The following is a 20,461-nucleotide window of genomic DNA, read 5'->3' as shown; positions in this document are numbered from 1 at the left end:
CAATGAAGTGAACATCCTTTTTCTCTTTCTTTAAGAAAGAACACTCACAAAGTAGTTTTTATCTAATTTCGCAGGGAGGTTTTAATTACATATCATAATTTCTTTCCTATTTGATAAACATCCGATAGCTGCATGAAGTTCCACAATATACGTGAAGGAACTTTCGACGGAGATTTGTTCAGTCATCACAGAAGTTTAATTTATTGCTGTTTGCAGTAACTTACTTACTTGTAGATGGCCAATACACATCTCTCTGGTTACATAAGGTCCAAGACACAACAGAACGATGCCAATAGAACACAAATGTTTAATGGTTATGAAAACCACGTCGTTAGATTATCATCCGGGGTCAATCCACCACTCGGACGCCAATATTTTTCGAGACAAAGCAACGCGTCTACTGGCCATTACTTCCAGCAACGAACTGATTTGCATCATGGCTTCTCGTTTGTTGTAGCTAGCCATCCGTTCACTGATTGGACAAGAAACTGTAGGAGGAGCGTTCTGCTTAGTTCGCTGCCACGAGAGCGCGGCACACAACAGGGACCGTAAAAATGTATTCACGTTGATTAACAAATATATGTATGGAGATTTGAAAAGTTTCATTTCAGTCCAAAATCAGAAATATAATCCATGAGAAATGAGTAAGTCCACAAATTACTAGTAGTACGGGAGAAATCGCGCACGTTAACGAATTTCCACAGCTGAGCCAGTTCCGAAACTGTTTCTAGAGAGGAGGATTTTAAATACGTAACACGGAGTCAGTGACCTCCGGTGCTTACTCAGCAGAGAAAGTGCTGACGCCATGTTTCTGAACCGGCATAGCGCATACTACTTTCATTTGTTTGAAGTTCCGATACTCGTTCATTCCTCCTCTCATTATTGTTAATGGAGGAAGGTTGCCAAGTTGTGCGTCCTCTTGAAACAGTAATCACCACTACAGTGTTAAGGCACTCAAAGCCACAGCAACTCCATTTTCGTTCGGAATTCGGAACATACTAACGCGACTTTTGATTGAAAGAATTCTGTATACAACGTCTCGCTTTCGGTCAGTGAGGTATCGCAGCATTTATTAAGATAAAAATTATATTTCTCTTGATAATATCGACTGCTCTTCGCCACTGTTGATACCGATAATATTGTTATAGCGGTGTCTCTTCCAGTCCCTATTCCATAAAAACGGTGGTAAGTCTCACAATCAATCAATCAATCAATCAATCAATCAATCAATCAATCAATCAATCAATCAATCAATCAATCAATCAATCAATCAATCAATCAATCAATCAATCAATCAATCAATCAATCAATCAATCAATCAATCAATCAATCAATCAATCAATCAATCAATCAATCAATCAATCAATCAATCAATCAATCAATCAATCAATCAATCAATCAATCAATCAATCAATCAATCAATCAATCAATCAATCAATCAATCAATCAATCAATCAATCAATCAATCAATCAATCAATCAATCAATCAATCAATCAATCAATCAATCAATCAATCAATCAATCAATCAATCAATCAATCAATCAATCAATCAATCAATCAATCAATCAATCAATCAATCAATCAATCAATCAATCAATCAATCAATCAATCAATCAATCAATCAATCAATCAATCAATCAATCAATCAATCAATCAATCAATCAATCAATCAATCAATCAATCAATCAATCAATCAATCAATCAATCAATCAATCAATCAATCAATCAATCAATCAATCAATCAATCAATCAATCAATCAATCAATCAATCAATCAATCAATCAATCAATCAATCAATCAATCAATCAATCAATCAATCAATCAATCAATCAATCAATCAATCAATCAATCAATCAATCAATCAATCAATCAATCAATCAATCAATCAATCAATCAATCAATCAATCAATCAATCAATCAATCAATCAATCAATCAATCAATCAATCAATCAATCAATCAATCAATCAATCAATCAATCAATCAATCAATCAATCAATCAATCAATCAATCAATCAATCAATCAATCAATCAATCAATCAATCAATCAATCAATCAATCAATCAATCAATCAATCAATCAATCAATCAATCAATCAATCAATCAATCAATCAATCAATCAATCACATTATGTTGTTTCATACTTTTCGTAATCGAGCAAGTGGTTGTGCTGTTTGGCTCACGTAGCTATCAGCTTGCACTTCGGATATCCTGGGATCGAACCCGTAAAGATACAAAACTAATAAGATTCTTACTTTTAAAATCCCGCCCAATCGTATTCGTCTACTGATGTCACTCTCAGCCTTCTCCCAGATGTCAGCTCGGAACATACCACTTGGTAGAGTTGCTCGTCGCCTTACTCCCAAGTCTTCCCGTGCCTAAGTTCGCAGAATTTACGAAATGCCGCTCGTTTGTCGGAAATCATCCAGAATTGTAGTCTCACCACTAACGTTTAGGTTCTTACTACAACCGCGTAACACCAACATAACCACATAAAGAGTTCTCTAGCCGTTATTTACAATCCCGTTAAGGCGATTACTCAAATGAAGACCTTTCCTTATATTAACACCAAGGTATTTACAATGATCTCCATGTGGAATTTTCACTACATTAAATCTGAGAAGACTTGGTCCTTCCGTGAGAGATACAACCTGGCTTTTCACCATCATGCCATTGTCCATATCTCAACATTATCAAGATACTTTCGTGGTCACTCACAATCCTGTAATGTACCCGTATTTATAGTACAACACCATCCGCAAAGCTCCTTGTCTGTAATTCCATTTATATATAGGAAATCATAAAGGTCCAATAATGCTGACTTGCGTAACCCACTCGTTGTCGTAACAGTATCAGATACTGATCCACCTATCGTAAGTCGTTGAGTTTTATGTTCTTGAATTTAGCCACCTATATTTCACCGTTCTTAGTATTTTCCTCACTAATTTCCTATGATCATCCCTGTCGAAGGCCGTGGGTAGGTCAATAGCGAAGAAAGGACCTCTTGAAACAAAAATATCTGCTAAATTATTCTGGAGTTCTTGACGTTGAGCCTCAATGGAATAACTTTCCTAAACCCAAAATGCCTTCAAACGGATCAGTTAGTAACTTCACAAACGTGTCTAATATAATAAGAAAGGATGCTTTCCAGACTTATTTCAAGCTGACTGGCCCGTAATTATTAGCAGTATGTTTATAATTATGCATCATTACATACTGGGGCTACTATAGCTACTCTCCATTCATTCGGTATAATTTCTTTATACAAACAGTAATCAATTAAATATTCCATATACGACACAATATCGCACCTAATGTCGTCAGAAAGGTTCCATACCAGCTGCTTTGCTAGCTTTCGAATTTCGTATATTTCTGCTAAGATTTTTATTATCACAGATCAATTACAGTACTTCTCCTCATCTACCTTGACATTATCTTTATGTACCGCTGACTAAACACTTATACTTTCCATAAATCTCAATATTTAAACCTCCTCATTTAATTATGATTACTGGAGTATCCTTCCTGGAACCTTGCTTAATCTTGAGGTATCTAACTGTCTTTCCGTTTTCACTAAAATTCACTTTACTGCCAATTATGTCTACCTTTGTTTTGTACCTAGCTGATTTCTTCGATAAGTTGAATTTTCTGTTAAGTTCCTTCAATTTTTCTTTACTTCCCAACAATTCGTAACTCTTCTTTTTTCTAACCAGTTCACTTCTTTGTTATCAGATAATGGAACTTTGTCATTCCGTATAACCATTCACAAGTAAACACCTATTATCACACTCCTCAGCTATTGCATGAAACCCACCCCACTGGTTGTTTAAATATTTATTTACCATTTTTCATTGATCGTAATTGATTTCCATAAACCCTCGTCTCTCTCTTAACAACCACATGGTATTGCCTGATTGTCTCACTTATACACTCTTCCTTTCTATCGCATTTATTACTGGCTACGAAAAAAACAACTTCCTAATTACTTATACCTGCATCACTTCAGTTTCATCTGGCTTTTTCAGCACCACGTCTAGAATATTCTTCCCTCCTGTTCGATCTGTCAACCCTTCCGGTGTTCGGGCCTCGTGAGGTTTCCCGTGCAGGCCCTTCCGTCAATTCCCTTAAGTTTTAGCTTTGTAAACATAGTTCCCCCGGAACGCAAAAGCTTTGGTTTCCCGGGAGCTGCCTGCCAAGTCATCGCAGGAACTTTGGCGTATCGCTAGCTGTCGAAGGAAACCCTTTCAGCAAAGACACCATAACAATGGGACAACAAGTAATTTATTCTATCTCTGAAGTAAAATGGGCACAGTGGTTAAGGTTGATGAAAGATACTGACATGGGTAGGAGTAGTCAAAAAGTTTGGCGATTACTTAGACGACTCAGTAGTAATCCTAATATAAATTCAACACATTCCATTGTCGCAACAAACCAAATTGCACATCAACTTCCGCAAAATGAGCAACCATCTAATCCATGTCTATTTCCAAATAAAGAAATTGAGAGGGATTATGAGCAGAAAACTTATACACTCACACTGAACCTTTTACTTTATCTGAGCTGAAAAGAGCAATAAATCAGAGTAAGTATGGTGAGGCTGCTGGCCTAGATGATATTATGTTTGGAGCAAATTAAGCAATTTAGACCTGTTGCTAAACAATGGTTACTAGAACTGTACAATAACTGTATAAACATATTGTACCAGGAAAAGTTGTGGGCAAAGGGCATGAGTAGGACCTCAGGGAGTGGAACTTGGTTTTGGAGCTGATACAGAGTAGGATAGACTCGCAGAGCGAATAATAGATGGTTAAAAATCTTTTTCAATACAATTTATTAATTCTTCACCCTGCGATATGATTTTTGATTCAAATCTGGCATTGAAATTAAAAGTTTGAAAGTAATCTTCCTGAATTCTGTTCATGAAGATGGCATAAATACTACTGATTTCAAAGTCTTTCATATGTGAGAATATGAGGTATAGAATTTCCACCTAAAGTCTTTCTAAACCTAAGCACACTTATAATTGTAAGTTGATATGAGAAATTAAATTTTGGTTAATAGTTTTCAGTTCTCAGTTCGTCACCCTTGATATATAGCACACTTGAAAAGCCTAAAGTCTTTCTACGAGATATGAAACTGAAATTTGAAATTAAATTAATCACTTCTGAGAAATTATGAGAACTCTGAAATATTTGTTCACACGCGGCACTGAAGTTTCCACTGTTCACAAATTAATGAAGAAAAAAAAAATTAGTCAGTTTGTTATTACTCACTTATGGCAAGAAATGTTGCTACAAAATGTCGAAGGATGGACATCTGGAATGTTCCGTGGAGAATCAGGATCGGCGATGTTCCCTTGACACACCATGTTGACGTTCCCGATGAGGTGATGACGGCTGGAACTGGATCATGTAGAATTGCAGCTCGTTAGGGTGATTTTTCGCACACGAAAAATTCACTTAGTGCGAGTAGTTAACACTGACACTGTCATTGACTGTTGAACACTATTTATGGCGTAATTGAAAGAATCACAGTCCTTCCTGTATGAATTACTATTTACAGTCGTTATTGAAACGTTCATAAATGCACAGTTCACACTTGAAAAGGCAAGTCGATAATCACAGTCTTTGAACACAGTCATTAAGTCACTAAGAATTATTTTCTGCTTATCCTGTTATTATAATGTTATATTACCTCAGAAAAGTTCTTAATTTTCACTCAAATTACTGTAAGTCGTATACTGACGTGGCATGAATAAAGGAATACAGTTCAATACTCGGAAAGAAACGAGTTCTGGTGATTCTACACATTAGTTTCTGCAGAAGTTCAATATCATAAGTCTACACGTAATGACATATTCTGTGAACGTTAAATAGTTAATGTGTGCACTTCAATAAGTTCACTCGTATTACATTCTTAAATGTCTTTAGGATTAGACTGTAGTCGCGACGCGATATACTAAATATAGTGCGACGTCTTTTATAATTCTGTCGGCGATATAATTTCGCGTTCCGAAAATACGACGGAAAGTACTTTCACCGTGACTGCGCGAACATACTGTACGCGGGCCGGTCTCTCCTCTGTCTCACTCACACAGCTGTCTACTCGTCCTTGTACTGGCTTGCTGGCTGGCTGGCCTTGGCATATATAGATACCAGCGCTGGGAGGGGTAGCATCTCTCTCGGCCATGTGACCGTGATTGCGTAATTTCGTTGAGACTTTAAATTATTATAACTCAACAACCATGGGATGAATTAATTCGAAATTCACAGGGATTAACTTTTATGACGTCCGCTATAATTCAGCGTTTGTCCCGTTGAAATTGGTTAAGGCGTTAAAAAGCTGGTAAAAGAAAAATTCTTTCGAGAAATGTCTCTAGGGGAGGTGAGCTTCAAGCGACAGGTGACGTCACTTGACTCCGCCTAGTGCACTCGTAGGGTCTGGCACATACTGGAACATTCTTTACATAGATGTTCGTACGTCGGTCGGATCTTTTATGCTGAAGTAATGTTTCTTTCAATTAATATGGACCAGGACCTAGGCTTTTCTGGTACAATATGCAAGTTACCACGTGTGCGGAGGAAATCCAGAGTAATCGCAATTCTCAAACCAGGAAAAGACCCAAACTATCCGAAAATTTATACAGACCTATCTCACTGTTGTGTCATCTGTACAAGATCCTAGAACGGATGATCCTTGAAAGACATACAGTGATCATTGAACCACTTCTCATCCCAGAGCAAGCAGGATTACGCAAACGGAGAAGTTGTAATTGACATGTCCTCCATCTGACACAGTATTTCGAAGATGGATACGAAAATCATAAAATCACAGGGAAGACTTTTATCGACTTAGCTGTTGCATATGATACAGTTAATCATCGTATACTGTTGCGCAATCTATACATCATGACAAAGAATTACAAGATGATTCCAGTCATTTGCAATCTTCTCCAAAATCTTACGTTCTTCGTCGAATTTCCAGATCAGAATAGTCCATGGAGGAAACAAAAGATTGGTTTGCCACAAGGCAGTGTTCTCGCCCCTATGCTCTTCAATATCTATCATCCTCTTCCAGTTGGCACCAGAAGCTTCATATATGGGAATGATCGAGCTATTTCTACTCAAGCAAACAGCTTTTGAGTTGTAGAAGAAAAGTTATCAGAGGCTCTTTCTGAACTATCCTACTACCATAGAGGTAACCAATTGAAGCCTATCCCATCTAAAACTCAGGTATTTGTCTTCCATTTAAAGAACAAACAGGTGTCAACGAAATTGCAGATAGTATGAGAAGATACTCACTCAACTAGATAAAGGCAAAACACCTAAGTATCTAGGTGTAACACTGGATCGTGCTCTCACATACAAACAACACTGCGTGAATATCAAACAGAAAGCGTCAGCTAGAAACAGCATCCTTCACAAGTTGTCTGGAACCATTTGATGTATACGTCCAAAGACGGTGAGAACTACAGCCCTGGATCTGTGTTACTCCGCTGCAGAGTACGCGTGCCCTGTTTGGTATATATCCAGTCATGCTAAACAAGTTCACATTTCTCTAAATGAAACATGCCGAATTATCACTGGTTGTTTGAGACTAACACCACGAGATAGAATCTACTGTTTGGCTGGAATCCTCCCGCCAGATATTAGAAGTGAAGTCGCATCCCTTAATGAAAGAATTAAAGCACCTCCGGCATGTGCACACCCATTGCACGGATATGAACCTGCCCACCGAAGATTGAGGACTAGGAGGAATTTCCTGAATCTGAAACGAATCTGATCAATCTACAAGGTTGAGATTATGGAGTACAATAAATCCTCTACTTTCTGGTTGGATGCTACCAATTGAACATCTACTTCCAGGACACGAGGAACATGGGTCTACTTGGAAATCGTTGAACAGGCTTCGCACTGGGGTTGGTAGGTCAAGAATCAATATGGTAAAGAGGGGATTTCTTGGCACATCCAGGGTATGTGAATGTGCTGAAGAACGAACCACAGCTCATATCATGAACTGTAGTAGGTGCCCTTAAAGTTGCACAATGGAGGACTTGATGGCCGCGAAACCTAATGCCCGTGATTTGGCAAAATTCGGAGCAGACACTATTTGATATATGTGTCAATAAGTACCATTATGCTATGTAAAACATATGCTTCTGATACGAATAAATTAATAAGTTCCACGCCCACTGTGTCCAGGCGCAGCTGCTTCTGATCTAGCAGTCCTTCCCAGATTAACTTACATTCGCATTCACGTCGCAGTTAACATTCACCCACTTTCTGTGCTGTTCGCCAATTAGCTGACAACTGTGCACCAGTTCCCGGTCACTACAATCCAAGTTGTCTGGTATCTTTAGAGACGAGCCTTTCACCTAGAATTTCATGTTTCTCTGCCTTAAATTTTTCACTATATAAACACCCTCCTTTCCCTATGATGAACTCTCCAGCTCTGAGAGAAAACTCAACTCATATCGCAAACCGGTGAAAATATAAATATACGAACTTTTTGTCGCACTGAAACTTGGAAGGTTTTCGGAGACGGAAAGATTGTGAAGGTAGCGGCCATTGCATTAATTAAAGTACGGGGCCAGCATTTGCCTGGTATGAAAGTGGGAAACCACGGATGGGGTATGTAACCTCCATCTCCCGAATGCAAGCTAACAACAATGCGACCCTCACCACTCGGCCAAAACCCAGGGTAAAAATATATTTGTTAAGTAAATACTTAATTATAGTCCTTTCGTTACAATATATCTACAGTTCTCCAACTACAACTTGACTTGACTTCCAGCTCCCTGTACTCGAATCACCGCTCCCTTGATCAAACTTCCCTGGAGTACTGTCATTTTTACCCAAAATTCTAAATCATTAATTTGCCTTAAAATTACGCGATGTATTCTTTCTACATGAGAATATCTGCTAAATACTCTTATTTGTGCTCAGTAACTAATGTTTTAAAATTCCATCTTATTGAAATCCCAGGCCCCAAGAAACCGTAGCTAAGAGATTCAAAATGTTAAAAAAATAAGATTTGAGTGTGGTCTCATACGGAGATTTTTATCAGATCCTCTTAAATCTTCTGTTCCGTTCGTTCAACCTGGACATTCTCCAAAGTCCAAGGCATTTTAACTGTTACTCAGGACATATACAATTTAAGATTTATCTCTAATACTGAATAATTATTTACATTTAAATATTGATATGGGGTCAAAACACTTATCATATTTTGCTCAATTCTGGCCACATTCCTTAGTTTCTATCTCAAGGTATGATTCTGTAAGTTGGTGGAACAAAGAGAGTGTTGACAATTTTCGTGTTTTCAATGTACTAGCCTTGCATATCTTCTATCGATTATCGGAACGTCATCCTCAGGGTTATCGAAAGTCGTCCTATCTCTAATTTCACTGCGCAGCATTCGAATCTGATACAAAATGACAAGCAGAGGAAGTAAATTCAATATCAAAACGTAAGGAGATGGCGCTTTACTTGGCGAGTTTCTTATTAAAATATGAGTACAGGGATGTTTTGGGAAATTCATTGTCAATCATTCGAGCTCAATGAAGTATTGGGAGGAATAGTAGCATGTGAAATGTCGTCATAAATGAAAGAATATAGTCGAAAATCCGGGATGAAATGGCTAAATAAAATAACACGATTAGCGTAAAATTCGCCCCACTGTGTGAGAGAGAAACGCGCAAGCGAGACAGTCACAGAAAATCATTAACCCAGGCTTGTTCAATTTCTTCGGGGAAATACAATTGCTCATTCTGAGGGGGAAAATATGAGATGCATCAACGTTGGAAAACCCAACGAACTGATTTCTATCTAGCACGGGTACCCGATCTGGGCGAAATAAAAATGCAAAATAGAAAAGATATAATTGCCTGATATCGAATGAGTTACATCTCAAAAACTGAATTAGAATTTTTGAGATATTTCTGTCAATGTTGACCATATGCCGACCTCTACGACCTCCTAAATTTTAACAACATATCATCTAATGCATTACAAACAGTTTCATTGTTCCGTAATTCGTCGCTTTTCTTAAGTCAAAAGTTGTAGCTCTTTTCAAGATTGTAATATTCATGTAAGATGCGCGTACACACCAATTTTCATAAAAATTATGTAACACGTCAATTTTTGAGAGGCAATAGTGTAAACTGATAAAACTCTTCTCTTGAAAATAATTGATTTTGAATTGTAACTCTTTTGTTCTGGGCCTTTAAATTATACAGCGATGCCCAGTCATGCATTGATTCATCATTCTGGTAGAAGCTAGGAAATTAGAGCGAATCAATGCCAGAAAGTCGGCTGGCATCAGAAAGATATGTCTTTAGCCGGGGATGTGCCCCGCGTCGGTTGAGCGGGCCGTGAATTCAAAACAAGTGGGTGCGATGCTTCCTTGTCTTGTATCCAGAGCTGTTGCTAGAAGTGCGTGTCGCCTGTCGAGAAGTCGGAGCTGCAAACAAAGCTCTTTGTGAATTGTACATGTTGCTCTTCGTTCAGAGCGGTTAGAGAATAGAATCCAGTAATTAATATGGAAAACTTAAAGATGCAGAACAATGCATTTGTAGATAGTTTCACTAATACTCGTAATTGCGACCGTAAACGTTGGCTCTGAAGTAGAGCAGCTTATAAAATTGCTACTAAGGAATATGTACTTACGATTGGACGAACTAATACCATGATGATGATGATTGTTATTTAAAGAGGCTTAACATCTGATATCGGCCCCAACTAAGACCTGGGTCCATGACCTTCGATGTTAGGCCCCTTTAAACAACAAGCATCATCAAGAAGTAAGCCAACTAAGACCATTAGGTGTTATCTAATATCTGCTCATGAGTGGACTGACTAATTTCAGTCAGGCAAGTAAGCACACCATACACTTACTGGTATTTTTTCTAGGCTGGAGACCTTGAGTTCGAGTGTCGCGCGCGGTATACATGTACCATAACGTTCACGCGGCCCGCTAGTTCGGAGAAGTGTTAAATGAACAATTACTCAATAGCCCAATGTTTTATGTAGCAGTGACGCATTTTCCAACCCACCAAAAATATTACCTCACTAGTTTAGTGGTCGATATCACTAACGGATCCACGAACTTCCCTTAAGTCAATATGAAGCACTAATCACCAATGAAAGACTCTATGAGGCCTATGTTCATCACAAGGTGGAGACCAGGTAAGTACTAATCAGTATTATATTTAGGAGCTTAGTAATAATCGCACTCGGCCGTCTATATAAATCTGTAAATATAAATCACTGATGATTCATTGTGGCGATTTTAAGTTTCCTAATTACCTAGTATATAATTGGGTTAATGCATGTTCTCTTATGGTTGATGGATTGCCTAAGTGAGTACTAGTTAATGCGGTGTAAATATTAGTAATCATGAGTGTACAGATGTATTTGCTTAATGTTCAGTTGACACGAAATGACTTTAGTTTAGCAAATATTATGACTAATGTAGAAAAAGTATTCTTCATATGTTGCCTGATCATAAACGTCTCAGGCCTCAACTATCATTGGAAAACTATCAGCAAGGTAACACTAACCGAATCAAACATTCCCTGATGGTCAGGCAGAAAAATATAACAGCTTTAAAATATAATATCAGTGGAAGAAGGAAACTCAGAAACACATTATTAATTTAAAACTGAAATATTTAAACTTAATTTAAGCACTTGCCCAAAGGAAAGCTGCATAGAAAAATTAAGGTATTAAAAATCCCATAGCACAACAATAAGGAAGCTGAATAATAAAAGCTACATTCCTCATCTTGCAAGTAATCAGAAAGGAAACAGTTTTATTGCATAGCTAAGCAGAGTATTTCTGAAGAAAATTCGCGGTAGAAAACTGACAAAATTTTATATGGAAGGGAAATATAAAAATAATTGTCAACGACGAAATTATGCGAGATTCTGAAGTTAATATAACACTGCTTGGGAAATAATAAGTAATGAAACTGGTAGGAAGTTTATAAAAGGGTCAACAGCCATTGTACCAAACATCCTGAATTACTTCTTTATAAACAAGTACAAACTGAAAAATAACTTTGATATCCTTGAGGATTGTTACGATTTACCTCCTGATATTCTGAGTTACCATCAATTATAGATGTAATGATGTAAACTTTATGTGACATTAAATTACATTTAAAAGGTCTGTCCGTGACACCTGGTAGTATACATGAATTGTGTAGGACTAGTGGCAAGTAAATAATAACATCCATATGTACAATTTCTATTGCTCATTTATCTCAAGTTTCCATTGCATTTGTGCTGCCTTCTGCTCATGAATTCCAATTCTCTAATACAGCACATTCCCATTTACTGCAGTACGAGGGTATTTACTCCTCTGATGTCGATTCCTAAAAATAATATTTTAAACAAGAATTACCTGCTTGTGCCCCTTTGCAGCTCCTCATTATATTATGCATCACAATTACAAACAATACAGGTGACCACACATTTAATAGATTACACACATAACAATGTGTAGACTGTAGCACGGAGCACTCTTATAGAGCAAGTAAATGTGCATAACAGTATTTCGAAATATCATCGAGCTCGAAGGGTAGAACTGTAGGTTGCTGAGCGGCAACAATATTATTTTATTCATACAAGAAGGCAAAGAGCTACTTCCACTGTTGTTTTCTCACAATTGCACTTTTAATGATATTTCCATAAATCGAAAATCTTATCAGCCATACTCCATAGTAAGTAGGCAGAAGGTCATTAAGGGAAACTTATTGGGCAAACAAACTTTCATGCACAGCAAAACTCCACGACACTTCCCCAGAGAGAGGTAAGAATGTTATGTAACGAAAGTAATTTTACTGAGCCACACATCCCGGCTGTTATTTGAAGAAAGCAATGTTATAAAAATGTGGCGCTCTACACATGAGGAATGTGCGACCTGACACGTGAGTTAGTGGACTGGTAACATCGACGATTGTACCACTGAGAAAATATACGATTGTACACATCGCTATGGATGGTCGTTAACACAATCCATGTTAACCCCAGAACAATAGGGTGAAAATCGTAACATAAACGGTCGGGCTAGGTGTGATAGACGCAATATCAAAACAGTTATGTAAAACATTTAGTGATTAATTTTGCACCAAAAATATTTCACAATAAAATGGTACCTCAGTACCTTGAAAGCATTCTTAAAATAGTCAACTCCATCAAACTTTAAAATGTCCATTGAAAAACCAGCATAACATTCAGGTTTCAAAATACACACGGATATGAAATTTTGGGGCAAATAATATGTACTTAATACATCTATCACTTAGCTGTATTTTCCAAAAATGAACACAGTAATTCTCAATATGGTAGGCAAAATTTAACGTGTATATGACACTTAGGGACGTTCCAAATGGGTCACACTCCTTGGCTTCTTCTGCCTTTATCATCTAAGTAATGAGGAGAACTATCTGCATTTCAATCCTTTGTAATCACCGTAACAGTGGAATAATTATGGTTGCATCTCTAATGTGTTCTTCTTCGTCTTTTGCAATAAGTTACCTATTGGATTCAAAATTACTGGTTATCACAAACTCTGGGTCAGGGTTTGAATCATTCTAGGGTTAAACAGTCAAAAAAGATGAGACTTCATTCATAAACATATCTGCACGTTAACACTTTGAAGACGATGTCACCCCATGTGGGGTGACGGACCCTCATACAAAATATAGTATGTCACCCCTCATGGGGTGACACGGCAGTGTGTCCAGGTCTTTCAACTTTAGGCTGTCGCACGAAACTAGCGCTACCATTCGCTGTTGTATTGCATTGCTTGTTCACGTAAGGTGTTCATAGAGTGCAGCGCAGTGCCCATTCCTTTCTCAGCACGCTGAGCATTGCGCAACAAACAGTGGAATTTCTCTGACATTTGTCACCCCATATGGGGTGACATACGCAACCATCAGAATTCAATTATTAATGGCAAGGAAAATGATGTGGATTGGAGTCTATTATTGCTTTATTCTTACATACTGGTTGAGATTTAGCACTCAGATGAAATTGTAAACCGGGGCTACGTGTGAATAAAAAAAATGTTTCTGCAAACCTGGGAATGTTCCCCAGTAATTGTCACTGGCTGATGATTTGGTTGAATCATTGCCCGATGCAGCACCGGAATCTTTGCTAGTGTCCTCACTACACAAACTACTGTTGAATTCTGACTCGGAAAAGGTGGCATCACATTGCAAATCCTAAATGTCAACATCTCTTGATTCAACTCTCGAACCCTTTTCAGGTTGTTCTTCTATCTCTCTATCGGTAATCATGGCTTACTCAACACAGAAACACATAACATGAATTAATTTCTTGTCATAAAACTGTAAATTACAAGGAACTCGTTGAAAGGCGCGTAAATCAACAGCTCACAGTACAGAACACAGTGTTCCACAACAACAAAGGTAAAAAGGCCGTCACCCCTGTAGGGGTGACATGCGCTTTCTCTGTTGCATAGTCAACCTAATAACCATATGTCACCCCAATGGGGGGACACAAAAATAGTAACTTTGAACATAAAATATGTCTTTGATTATCATCTACGAATGAAATTACAAACATCCGTAGCCCACAACAACCTGAAAAATGTATACGGCATTTCAGCAGTTTACCGCGGAAAAAGCAAATGTACACGTCGACGCCAAAGTGTTAAATACAAGGGAGCAGCTGTTGTATAAAATCCGTTCTAAGATTAAGTATTCTAGAAAATAACGTTGAAACGTACCATATAAAACATGGGCGATACCTATAGTGTCTAAATAAGTGTTCATTGCGAGCGTACTTACAAAAAGAACAAGAGATCAAAGATACATAACAGAGGTGTAGATGTACACTAACGTGAGCTAGCAGGTCAGTCCGAAAATGAGTCTTGTGGGAAGACGTTTTAAATTAATTTCTTAAAATGGCTTGATCGATCTGCAGGGTTAGCGTGTGAGTTTTTCTTAAGGCAAGACTTCTATGAATCCTACAACCTCACTTATTACTCAGAAGCAGGTATGCTGGAGACTGAGTGAGTTGGTGTTTACAATAATTACCACACTCGTTACAGGGGGGAGAGGGGTTCTACCAAATTCTTCAGAAGAACGTCGCGTTCCACACCACAGGTCAGCATATGTAGTTCTATTGCACGTTTGAGATAATTTAACAAAACATTGACATTATCAGTGGGACCGTAGCTTGGGGTGACTCGCCGCATGTTTTCAAAGACAAGACTCTTCACTAAAGCTTTTACCTCATTCCGAGCAATAGTGTGAACATTTTCCGTTATAAGTGACCTGGTGCATTCAAAGATTAGAGTTCTTGAATAACTTACTGTACTACCACTCTTCACAATATTGTAGGCGCCCAGCAGTATTCGTGGGCATGTGTGCTCTAAGACGACATATCAGGGGAACGCTCACCACAAGTGTGGAAGCTCTACGATATATTTAAGCAGTTGTTATTTACGCGTACACTTATCACGAAACCCTTTATGACATTAGTTACGGGAGTTTGGTTGAAAATCATAATGCATGAACAGGTGGTGCTGAAAAATATATTTGAAGAAAACGCATTATGACAGACAAGAGTACAGAGGCTTATAAATGTCTTTTAGCAGGTACCCATTAGGTGTGCTCTTTTCACGAAATTTTGACAACATTAGTTACGATAGTTTGGGCGACAGATATTTCCGATAAATATATTGGCGGAGAACCACTGTAACATTAAACACAGTAGAGTGACCTATATCGTGTATGTGTGTGTTGTGACAGCACACATATTACACCCTAGCATGGTATTCAGATGTAAGATATATTATTGTCCGTATACGATTTATTATTTTGTTATCATTACTTTATTTGTATATATATTCCTAATATTTTAAACTGGAAGGTATCCATTTGTGATATCAGTAATATGTTTTCTACAAGCGGATGGGAAACATGCTCATTTCAACTGGGAAATTTGTATGAGTCATGCGAACATCCCGGAGTCCAATGAGGTGGCCTTGTTGATGTTGCACGCGGAAAGTTCCTATGAGTCATGTGAATAGCCAAGCGTCTGACGAGTTGGCCTTGTGGATGTTGTCAAGGGGCCCGGAAGAGCTTCAGGGCGTGGTATTGGAAAGATCTACTATTGATTGGATGGCCAGGATCAATCTACACTGATCATATAACAAAACCGGGAAGCTGGGGTCTATATAGTCATGTGATCAAACGACGAGAAGCATACCGGACTTGGCTTCATACTGGAATGGAGAAAACATTACTTCAAACAGCAAATGAGAGATGTAACTTTTCTGAAATATGGTCTAAATGTGTTGGTGAAGTGTGATAATAACCTACAACTGCTGAATGCCTAAGCACTTCATATTGTGCCACTTGTTGCGGGTTGGTATTATATGTTGGTGAGAGCTATGCAGTGCTGTATTTCAGACTTTCTATCATTTATGTTCTAGAACAACAAACGTGCGTTGCTCGAGTGATGTATCCTTAAACAAAGTATTAGTGTCTGTTAACACAGTATTATAAATGTACAGTATCTGTGTGATATAACAAGTACCCTAAACAAGAATGAGCAAGTTGTGTTGATACACAGTCAGTAAAGGGTACTTATATACATATATATGCTTTGTTCAACGGAGTTCCTGCAGGTGGTGGCTTGGTCCTCGCTTTAGGTTTCCCACTGTTTATGTTGTTGATTATTGTGTAAGTATGGAGTCTTTCTGCAATATATTGCGAGTATATTTTATGTATATATTGGTGTGTTGATGAGGTGCCCATTTACGGATATTGCACAGAATACAATTGTTTTAGAATCAGTGCAGTTAATGACAAACCTATGTGCAGTCCCTACCTATTTAGCCGTTTTCAGAAGGTTATGTAAGGAATGCAGATTATGTACTAGTACGCAAGTTTGTGTACACGCCCTGGGAAAGAACGTATTATCATGCCCTACCAAAATTCGTGGGATCCATTCTAGTTCACTCTGACGCTCATACCACGGACATATCGAAATATTATTTTAATAATAAGTTTTGATTAATAATGTTGGTATTTTATTCAGATAGATTTCACGTTACAAAGCGTGAGGCGATTATTTTATTTTATTTTAACCGAATTGTAATCCTTAATTATCAACATAATATCAATCAGGGCTCCCAATGTGGGGCGATAACCTACCTTATTTTATTTATATTTCATTACTTAGTTATGTGGCAATGGTCATTGATGCTTTTAATAATTATTAATATTAACATATATTACAGTGTGTGTGTGTAAGATGTTGTATATCCAGTTTGCACTCTTCGTGAAACTTCATACCACATCCATTGGTCACTCGACAATAATCGCAATAAATGTGTTGTCGAATATTAGATTTGGATGAAATATTACCACATTGACATCAAGCACATATTTGGCCAAGACTGTCACACACATCGATCTCAACAAATTGGTTAAGCTGCAACATAACTTACTTTTTTTGTTTTCGAAGACTAAAGTTGGTAAAATTAATTAACACATTGATGAAAGGAATTTAGCCGCACCATAGTTTGGGTAGGCACGTGCTGTCGAGGAACATCTCTCTCAGAAGATATCTTACCACAGTCATCGCAGAAATGTGGACGCTCAGACTTTTGAGAAAATGTATTGCCACATTGATTACAGGAGAATGACGACTCGCCAGTATGAGGAAACAGGAGATTCGGAAGACGCATCTTCTGTGAAAATCTCTTACCACATTGAGCACACCTTATCCATTAACCTGTGGGTGTAAGCAAATGTCGCCGAAGAGCGAACTTCGTAGAAAACTTACCACCACATTCATCACAACGATATAGACGCTCACGAGCATGTGTAAGCAGGTGTGGCCCAAGATGCCGTTTCTGAGAAAAATTCCTACCACACTGATCACACCGATATGAACGCTCTGCAGTATGTGTAAGCAGATGTCGCTGAAGAGTGCATTTGTCCAAAAATGTATTACCACATTTATCACAACTATATGGACGCTCTCCAGTATGTATAAGCTGGTGTCGCCGAAGATGCTGTTGCTGAGAAAACTTCCTACCACATTCATCACAACGATATGGATGCTCTCCAGTATGTGTAAGCAGATGTCGCCGAAGATGCTGTTGATGAGAAAACTCCCTACTGCATTGATCACATGAATGTTGACGCTCACCAGTATGAGTAAGTAGATGACGCCGAAGAGTAAATTTGTCTGAAAATGTATTACCACAATCATCACACCGATATGGACGCTCTGCAGTATGTGTAAGCAAGTGTCGCCGAAGATGCTGTTGCAGAGAAAACTTCCTACCACACTGATCACATGAATGTTTACGCTCACCTGTGTGAGTCAGCAAATGTTGCCGAAGTTTCCATTTGTGTGAAAATAAACTACAACATTCATTACACTGATATGGACGCTCTCCAGTATGTGTACGCAGATGTCGCCGAAAATGGTGTTGCTTTGAAAACTTCCTACCACATTCATCACAAGAAAGTTGACGCTCACCAGTATGAGTAAACAGTTGTTGCCGAAGAGTGCATTTGTCTGGAAATTTACTACCACGTTGATCACAGGTATTCGGTTGAGTTAGTAGGTGTTGCCGAAGATGCGACTTCCGAGAAAACTTACTACCACATTGTTCACAGGCAATCGTTCGCACAGCATTGTGCATAAGCGAGTGTTGCCGAAGATTCCACTCGTCAGAAAACTTATTACCATATTCATTACAGGAATTTTGACGCTCCTCAGTATCTGTGTGCAGGTGTTTCTGAAGAACTGAGGTCCGAGAAAATTTATTACCATATTGATCATAGGAATTCGGTCGCTTTCCAGTATGGGTAGGGAGGTGTCGCCGATCAGAATCGGAAAACACGTGTAGTTTGCATTCATTAAGAGGGGGCGAAATGGACATTATCTCACTTCCCTCTTTCATTATTTTGCAGCTAATGTTACATGTTACATGACTTCTCGTCAATAATGCAGCGTTGCCAAATCTAGAAAACCAAAACATGTTATTACACATTATGAGTAAGATAAAAAATCGAATACTATATTCAAAAGCAAATGCAATATATGTTCCAAAATTGTTTCTTATCACATTACATAGCACTCCAAACATCAATAATTTCACATAAAGGCTCTAACAGATAAGCCAATATAATTTCCAATCGCGAAATATGATGTATGATAAGTTTGTACTTAACCACAGCACATCGAAACAATTTACGAAAGTCCAATATGGAAACAATGATGGTGAGAATGCTTCTCCTTGTGATTTCCTTACGTGCATTTTTCACAATTTATCTGTAACTGAAACTCACCACATTTGGTATGCTAAATAATAACCAATGTTTTAATAGCTTAATTCTTATTGAGGTTACATCTTGACAATGTTTCTCTATCATCTACGGGGACATTGGCGAAGGCTGCTGGACATTTTGACGTCCAACTGCTGAGATACATATATGTACAATAAAGTCAGAAGAAATTTCTGACTGAAGTTCCTCAGCTACTTCAATTGAGCTAGTAACTGTCAACACGTCGTCAAGGTAAAACAATATGCAATACGGTGAGATTCTGTGTGTTCCTCAACAAGTTGAACTAGATACCTCGGAGCAAGGAAAGGGGCAGAACTTGTAACAGTAGTAAGATGGTAGTTCTTGTTAACTTCACCAGAGGATTCATGCCATGAAATAATCTAAAGAGTCCTGTATTAACATAAATTTGTACAGCATAACTGAAAGAGTAACAAGGTAAGTTCTGAACTTTAAAACATTAGACAGGAATTCAGGCTGAATTTCAGAGTCAACCGTTTGCAAAGAGTTCACAGTTATCCCATTTCAAGATTCACAACATCTGTCAAACTAAACTCTTGGGTTGGTTGTCATGCTAGAATCTTTGAGCACACAATGATGTGGCATGTAAAAGCTTAATGAGTTAGAAGTCTCAAGTGATGCAATTTCCATGTGTACCATTTCACTGTATTCACGCATGAAAATTTCATACAGCCGTTTCTAGTCTCGAAATCTAGCAAGCTTATTTTCATTGTGTTTGAGCGTTTTACAAGCATTATGCTTAGACTGAGCTACAGGTGACACTTCAGGACGAGTAGCAAATCCGCCATCAAACCTGAGTTAATCATCCATTTTGTCGTTGTTCAAGAAAACGTTCTTCACATGCCCTTTCTGCATGAGTGAAAAATGGTTGGTGGAGTTTTTCACGCTTCCAAAATCTTTGTAAGTTTTTGTAAAGAGAATCAAGATTTACATGCCTGGCACACCGAGCTTTGGCATTATTCTTAACACAAACTCAGGGGTGGTGCCTGTAAATACCCAACCAAATTTGGTCATTTAACGAGGTGGGATAACCTTTCTTATGCACGGTATTAAAGACAAAATTTCATACCAGAGTTCAGCTCTTAGCAAGATATAAATAA

This window comes from Anabrus simplex, chromosome 13, assembly GCF_040414725.1.
Source record: "Anabrus simplex isolate iqAnaSimp1 chromosome 13, ASM4041472v1, whole genome shotgun sequence".
Lineage (NCBI taxonomy): Eukaryota > Metazoa > Arthropoda > Insecta > Orthoptera > Tettigoniidae > Anabrus > Anabrus simplex.
The sequence above is the reverse complement of the archived record's forward strand: the minus strand, read 5'-3'. Positions refer to the sequence as shown.